The 7,563-nt window shown below is 47.6% G+C and overlaps 1 pseudogene; it reads left to right on the top strand.

Annotated features, from left to right (window-relative positions):
- Positions 1-5,262: 5,262 nt before the first annotated feature.
- LOC147416657 (18S ribosomal RNA) lies at positions 5,263-6,940 on the top strand (annotated as a pseudogene).
- Positions 6,941-7,563: the final 623 nt, after the last annotated feature.

The following is a 7,563-nucleotide window of genomic DNA, read 5'->3' as shown; positions in this document are numbered from 1 at the left end:
ATTCACATTGCCATGAATATCGGCCGGGTAGCAAAAGCTAGGCAATTGTTTGGTTACTTTGGCGGCAAAAGAAAAAGAGCAGGCAACATTATTTCCAAACCTTAGGTGTGAATCAACACGTTAAGGTAACGCTACTACACTGCGTTGATCAGCAACGACAGGTAACGCTACATAGCAAGTTAATTAACAACGACAGGTTTGGCGCCACGCCATTAGGAACTGCCATAAATGCAGGATACTACCCTAGCTAGGCGAACACCAAGGCAAGGGAATCAACGAAAAACATTCAATTAAATAATGCAAAAGAAATCATCGCAACAGTAGGTATAGGTATTGGAAACATATTTAGTTCTTTGACGGTAAGAAAGTTGCAATACAAGAAAGTTTAGTGGAATGGCCGGGCTACTAGAGGTCCAATCAACTTTTCTTCTTTGTTATCGTGCACTGATTGAAGCGTAATTCTGTCCGTTCTTCACGCACGTATTTCCTATTAAGCTTTCTTCAAAGAGCCTCGCGTCTGTTCCTTGGCTCGGAGAAGAAAGCACGCGATGATGAAAACTGGACCGGTAAAATGGCATGAGCTAGCTAAAGCACGCTACTAACCAAGTAACGAAATAATCAACAACACGCCTTTACAGGGATGCGAAAGGCTCAATTATGCAAAGGAAATTAGCCGAGAGAGATCAATTGCGGGGTGGAGTAAATGGCCAACTCGTCAGGCTCATGACCTGAAGACTGCGGGTTCGAACCCTGCCCCCGCACTACATGTTGTCAGCAGGCCCTACGTTGCTGTGCGCCTAACGCTTCTCCTTATCGACGCGTTGTAGGTAGTATAGTGGCTGAACTCAGTGCCTGGAGCAACTCGCTCCAGTCCTGGATTAGTGTTATTGCCGTCCTTCAACGAGCACACAGCTTGCTATCGGCGACCTGGCCTCTTAGTTTGGTGGTTTGCGTGGTAAAGGATGGCGTTGTCGCCGTGCAGACGCTGCGACAAGGATTCTCATGTAATAATCAAACGATTGAAAAAGCGTGGCTTTGCGCAGCAAGTGCTAAGCAACCTGCGCACCACGTTTCTGTCCTGCAAATCAGCCACTATCGCTACCTGGCTTACTTGGATCATTCCACCTTACAAATTATCGTATAATAAACGCTTATGTAGCTGCTACCTTTGGATAGAGCATTCCCATGTGAAACGGCACCGGTTCAAGTCCGGGGAAGTCGTGAGCGAAACTGGATCGGAGTATCTATCATTCAGTTGGGCACTGCTCTGTCGATCTGAGATTATTGGGGTTCCCCCTCAGGCCCCAATCCCGGGACGTAGGATGATCCGCCTTGCCGATGGCCGTTCCGCTCACGGTTATTGGCGAGAGCCGGTAACCAACCAAGAGATCATCAACGACAAAGATTGACCTTTAGCCTTATTTTACGTACTTATGCTGAGAAAGCTTTCCAAGGCCCGATGAAACCGGTGAGGGTTTCAGTTAGTAGCATAAGCTAGACAATTGCTAGCGGCGGATTGACGTGGCCGCAGTCATCCGACCTCCCCTTGCTATCTGAGTGGATGCACCTCATCCTTCCACTGGGCTAACGGGGACCGGACCAATGTGATCTCGCCTTGACGTTGGCGGTCCGGCTTACGGTTGTTAGCCTAGGCTAATGACTTACCGAGAGATCATCAACGAAACATTGATTCACAAAACCATGGCATATACATTCAGAACAAATAACACAAAAGGTTGGTAGCGATTGAACGATCCTTGTACCAGCTGTATTTGCACTTTCTCCGGCAGGTGCTTTTGTCGTTAGCACTCTTTTGTTCATCAATCAAGCGTGTTCGTTCCGTCCGGGCATCCTAGTAAAACGCGGAACACCCGATCCCACTCCGACCTCGATATGTGAAAAGCGTTTTCTGCCATATGTACTGAGAATTCTCGGGAGACGTGGTTGACAGCCCGGACCCACAAATCGTATATGCGATTGCCTTCAGATGCGAATCTGGTATCGGCCAGAAACAATGCAATGAAAGAGCTACGCCATTCATATTACTTTAGACAAGGAGCGAAGGGTTCAAATCCCATTTCCTCCTAATCGCGATTACCTGTTTGGTTAACGGCGACATAGGTTGGCTCATCAAAGCTTCGAAGAGGAAATACCTTGAAGAGGGTCTGTTTCGCTCGATTTCTGCCATCCTAGGACTCCATGTTTTGTGAAGGCAAAGAGGACTTGAACCTCTGGCAGCCCCGGTGCTATCGCCTCGCTTTTCCGCTCGCATTTTCAGGATCGGAAAGGAAACAAGCGACACCAAACGAATCACGGCTCTTTTGGTTTGGTTGAGATAATATTCTTCATCCTCAGACAAGTGAAAGCAAAGTTCCCGTTTTTCTTTCCTACTAGCCCATGACCGGACTCGAACCGGTGCCGTTTCCTAGTACATAGAAAGGCTCTATCCAAAGGTAGCAGCTACATTACATGAGCCGAAATAGCATAGCCGGCTCTTTTCGTTTTGTTTGGATAAAGGATATGCTAACTTTAGCAGCTTGGAGTGGCTCGCGCTCTCACGTGGGCAGCATTCCTTCCGAGCTGGGTCTCATGGCCGGAATCAACTATCTGCATCTCAATAACAATTCACTGTCTGGCACAATTCCTCCCACACTGGGGGACTGTAAGTATCTGGTGTGGGTGGATCTCAGCAGCAATGAACTGGAGGGCACCATCCCTAAGAGCTTGCCAAGCAAGCAGGGAAGGTGATAGAAGGGACACCAGCTTGCATTTAGCCTTTTTTAAGCATCTTTAGGCGATCAATGCACAAAGTATGGCTTGGGATCAGTGCTTACCAGTTCGCCCGGCTTAGCAGAATTCCTTCCAAAGGTACAACCTTAGCGTCTCTACTCGGATATCGTGGACCATGCACGTAAACGAATTTGTACAGGCAATGAGCGTGGGATACTTGAGGAAGAGCGTAGGATCGAACGCAACACAAGTAAAAAACTTGAAAAAGAGCTACAAGTCGTGCGTGAACAAAAGGAGAGACTATTTGACAGAATTAAAGCTTTAGAGCGTAGGATAGCAAATGCAAAGGACGACAGCTCCTTTGTTCATGACTTACGCGAAATGCCTAGTTGCTCTACACCCGATTTGTTAGCCTTACGCCAGCCTTCGAATCGTTGCGAAACGAATAACGAGAACTGGGGAAAAAAGGAGGCGTAGCGGATTTACACTCAACGGAAGGAGGAAGATGGCCAGAGGCATCGACAAATGAAAGATGGCGCGTTGCGAAACTAAAGTAGCAAACCGAAGACAGACTCTAACGGGTCAAATCCAAGACCGAACCACGATAAATCGAAGTTTTACTATCCATTACAACGTGAACCACCGATTCCCTGCAAGGCAAAGGATGGAACAAATAAGATATTTTACCTGATTTTGTACGCTTTGAGGCCGGAGTGGTCGCTGATTTTGTACGCGTATGCTTTGAGGCTGTATGCGGAGTGGTCACTGATTCTGTACGCTTTGAGGGCGAGGGATAAGAGAATAATTAAGTTACTGGCGCTGCAATGCCGGTGGTATCGAGGCAACTCCTAATGAGATGATATGTCTGCTTCAGAATAAAAAGTTATGGATACGACGCACGGAGAAAAAAAAAGGCTTAAAACCACTGCTCCAATTTATTTCATGCGTAGAAATCAATTCAAACACCTTTCCTTTGGCAAAGACACTCTGCTAGGCCAACACTGACACTGAGAGATGAAAGCGGGGAGCGAATGGGATTAGATACCCCTGTCCTAGCCGTAAACGATGGAGACTAATCGCTGCGCTGCGCGTATCAACCCCTAAGTGCTGTAGCTAACTTAGCGTTAAGTATCCCGCCTGGGGAGTATCGTTCCCCTTAGATCTTTAGGTGCTAGGCTAACGTAACCTCTCGGGACCGATGGTAGGCTAGGTGGTCCCTATGCTGGTGGGCAACCAACCCCAAACGCCAAGGCCAAGATTGCGGGGTGGAGTAAATGGCCAACTCGTCAGGCTCATGACCTGAAGACTGCAGGTTCGAATCCTGCCCCCGCACTACATGTTGTCAGCAGTTTTAAAGCAAAGAAAAACACCGTTTAAAAGAAAAGGAAAGCAAGCTGTAAGCAAAGAAAAAGATGCGATAGAGAAAGCAAACAAGCGAAAGCAGAAAAAGATGCGTTTGCTTTAAAAGAAAGCAAAATCGAAGCAAAGCAATCTTTGCCGGCCAACTGCTTTACTCCGTTCGACATTAGCTTTTTTGCGTGCTAGCTACACTACATAAAAGCATTTATGAAAATGTGTAAAAACAGATGTTAAAAGAAAAGCATTAATTGCACCATGCTCTTGTTTGGTTTAGGTTTCGTTGCGGGGCTTTCCGTAAGCGGAAGCTGTTTTTTTGTTTCTTTTGTGCGGGGCATGCTTTTGGAATTGGAGAGGCTCTGAAACCTTGCGGATTTGTATCGAGCACAGTTCAACTTTCTTTATTCACAAAACCAAGTAGGATAAAATCTCTTACTAAGACTGCGGAGAGCAGCTATGGCGTTAATTCAGTCTTCTTCTTTGGCTAACACGCTGCATAGGCATACAGAATTAGCTTTGCTGGAGCGCCCGCCCTGAAGCCAAACTATCCCTCAGGGATCCCGGACCAAGCGCAAGTGGGGACTTCTCAACATCGCAAGTCACCTCTTGATGATCTGTCCATTAACCACACAAATATTTACATTTGATTATTATAGTTTGACTATTATACGAGAACGCTAGAGAATCTTTGTCTTTAGGCTTTAGCCATCCTTTACGTAACAAACCACTAAACTAAGAGGCCAGGTCGTTGATAGCAAGCTGTGTACTTGTCGGCTATCAATCATAAGGTGGAGTGAAATTGCCAGAAGTGTTGTGTTTTTGGTAACAAAAAAAAGAGAGGCACAGGCGACAAAGTAACAGGGGGCTTGGGGTTGTTGGGCTTCCCGTTTGGCTCACGTAGCTTAAGGGATAGAGCATTCCTATGTACCAGGAAAGGAAACGGCACCGGTTCAAGTCCGGTCGCTTTCCTGGATCGGAAAGGTCGCGGTAGTATCTATTATTTAGTTGAGCACTGCTTTGTTGATCTGAGATTATGCTTAACCCCCGCTCGGCCCCAATCCCGGGACGTAAGATGATTCGCCTTGCCGATGGCCGTTCCGCTTACGGTTATTGGCAAGAGCTGGTAACTAACCAAGAGATCATCAACGACAAAGATTGACCTTTTTTAACCAAAAAACCGAGTTTGATCCTGGCTCAGAATGAACGCTGGCGATATGCTTAACACATGCAAGTTGAACGTTGTTTTCTGTTTATAGAACAGTTGAAGACAAAGTGGCAAACGGGTGCGTAACGCGTGGGAATCTGCCAAACAGTTTGGGCCGAATCCCAAAGAAACGAAAGCAAAAAAGCAAGCTTCGATAAAGCTAAAAAGCGCTATTTGATGAGCCTGCGTAGTATTAGGTAGTTGGTTGGGTAAAGGCTGACCAAGCCGCAGATGCTTAGCTGATCTTTTCGGACGATCAGCCACACTGGGACTGAGACACGGCCCAGACTCCATAGGGAGGCAGCAGTGGGGAATATTGGACAATGGGCGAAAGCCCGATCCAGCAATATCGCGTGAGTGAGTGAAAAACGTCGCTAACGCGAGGAAGGGCAATGCCGCTTGTAAAGCTCTTTCGTCGAGTGACGATTATGACAAGACTCGAAAAAGAAGCCCCGGCTAATTCCGTGCCAGCAGCCGCGGTAAGACGGGAGGGGCTAGTGTTATTCGGAATGACTGGGCGTAAAGGGCACGTAGGCAGTGAATCAGGTTGAAAGTTAAAGGCGCCAGCTCAACTGGCGGAATGCTTTCAAAACCAATTCACTTGAGTGGGATAGAGGGGAGTGGAATTTCGTGTGGTAGGGATAAAATCCGGAGATATACGAAAGAACGCCGAAGTAGCGAAGGCAGCTTTCTGGGTTTCTACTGACGCTAGGGTGCGAAAGCTTGGGGAGCAAACAGGATTAGATACCCTGGTAGTCCATGCCGTAAACGATGAGTGTTCGTCCTTGGTCCGCGGATCGGGGGCTCAGCTAACGCATTAAACACTCCGCCTGGGGAGTACGGTCGCAAGACTGAAACTCAAAGGAATTGACGGGGGCTTGCACAAGCGGTGGAGCATGTGGTTTAATTCGATACAACGCGCAAAACCTTACCAGCCCTTGACATATGAACACTTGACGTATGAACACTTGACATATGAACAAGTGTGCTTGTCCTTAACGGGATGAAACGAAAATTCATACAGGTGCTGCATGGCTGTCGTCAGCTCGTGTCGTGAGACGTTTTTGGTTAACTCCTATAACGAGCGAAACCCTTGTTTTGTGTTGCTAAGACATGCTGCTCTCAAAGGATCAATGTCATTATTTACTTGTCAGCGGGGCGGTACGGGATTGATGACACTTCCTCTGTGCCGATGTTGCACTCACAGGAGACTGCCTATAGTTCTACTATGGAGGAAGGTGGGGATGACGTCAAGTCCGCATGGCCCTTATGGGCTGGGCTACACACGTGCTACAATGGCAATTACAATAGGAAGCAGGGCCGTAAGGCGGAGCGAATCCATAAAGATTGCCTCAGTTCGGATTGTTCTCTGCAACTCGAGAACATGAAGTTGGAATCGCTAGTAATCGCGGATCAGCATGCCGCGGTGAATACGTACCCGGCCCCGTACACACCGCCCGTCACACCCTGGGAATTGGTTTCGCCCAAAGCATCGACCAGAGATCACCTATTGCTAAAGTGTTTCATGCCGGCGTTGAGTGTGGCCCATTTTGGTATGGGTGGTCTCCTTGGCGCATATCACGGTTGGGTCAGTGACTGGGGTGAAGTCGTAACATGGTAGTCGTAGGGGAACCTGTGGCTGGAGGGAATCTTAAAGGGAGGCGCTAGCGTCTTTTTATTAACTGTACGTGAGTTGATAAAGTCAATTCGTTCGGGTAAGCTAACTGTGCGAGGGGGAAGTGTGGGGGGTAGCGATTAAATAATCAAAGGCTTGTACTAGCTGTATTTGCATTTTCTCTGGCAGGTGCTTTTGTCGTTAGCACTTTTTTGTTTCTTAATCAAGCGTGTTTGTTTTGTCCGGGCATCCTAGTAAAACGCGGAACACCTGATCCCATTCCGACCTCGATATGTGAAAAGCGTTTTCCGCTATATGTACTGAGAATTGTCGGGAGACATAGTTGACAGCCCGGACCCACTAAAGATGCGAAGAGGAGAAGAGAAAGGAACGCCATAACGGATAGCAAAAGCTAGGCAATTCTTCGAATTAACTGCAGTAATTCGACCACCAAAGCGATGACGTGGCTGCAGTCATTCTAAACAATTGCTAGCGGCGGATGCTGCAGTCATCTGACCTTTCCTTGCTATCCGAGTGGATGCTTCCACTGGGCGGGGACTGGACCAATGTGATCTCGCCTTGACGTTGGCGGTCCGGCTTATGGAGAAGAGACCAAGGCCTTCTTTGACCAAGAGTCACACCTTTATGAAAATATTGC

Source organism: Adiantum capillus-veneris, unplaced genomic scaffold (genome assembly GCF_014529385.1).
Source record: "Adiantum capillus-veneris isolate H3 unplaced genomic scaffold, ASM1452938v2 Hic_scaffold_665, whole genome shotgun sequence".
Taxonomy (NCBI): Eukaryota; Viridiplantae; Streptophyta; class Polypodiopsida; order Polypodiales; family Pteridaceae; genus Adiantum; species Adiantum capillus-veneris.
The sequence above is the reverse complement of the archived record's forward strand: the minus strand, read 5'-3'. Positions and strand labels throughout refer to the sequence as shown.